This window comes from Limulus polyphemus, unplaced genomic scaffold (genome assembly GCF_000517525.1).
Source record: "Limulus polyphemus unplaced genomic scaffold, Limulus_polyphemus-2.1.2 Scaffold481, whole genome shotgun sequence".
NCBI classification, from domain to species: domain Eukaryota; kingdom Metazoa; phylum Arthropoda; class Merostomata; order Xiphosura; family Limulidae; genus Limulus; species Limulus polyphemus.
This window is the reverse complement of record NW_013666091.1, coordinates 482,136-482,765: the sequence shown is the minus strand read 5'-3', so window position 1 is coordinate 482,765 and position 630 is coordinate 482,136.

The window sequence follows — 630 nt, the reverse complement described above, 5'->3', positions numbered from 1 at the left end:
TTGCTTACGCTAGCATTTTATTTTCAGCAGCTAGCGTGAAGGCCCTGTTTACAGTTGTGAAATTCTTAAGACCTAGGCTTATGGAGCTGTTTATAACTAAAGAGAGGTTGCTGTTAAAGCAGTAAGTGTGATAAAACATCAACAGCATTTTCAGCAACGTTCGTTTACAGGGGTCATGGTTTGCTAGTTTCGACTTTATCTTACGCCCTACACATTGGGTGTGCAGCAGCCAGTGTTTTGTGACCTTGGTAGTTACCGTCGCGAAAGAATTCTTTTCTAGAAAGATTCAATGGTTCTGGTTTCATGCCTATCGTGAAATGATATTGCTTTTAAAGATTTAGTCTAATAAGCTAGTCCAAATCTTATCAATCTAACGATACGTATAGAGAGTGCTGATACACTTATAAGATACAATGATATGTCGTGCTTGTAGTTATAATTTTTCTTTTATTTTGATTGAGCTTGTTAGCGTTGTAACTTGGTTTCTATAATTCTTGTTTGTTTGTTATGAATTTCGCGCAAAGCTACACGAGGGCTATCTGCGCTAGCCGTCCCTAATTTAGCGGTGTAAGACTAGAGGGAAGGTGGCTAGTCATCACCACCCACCGCCAACTCTTGGGCTACTCTTTT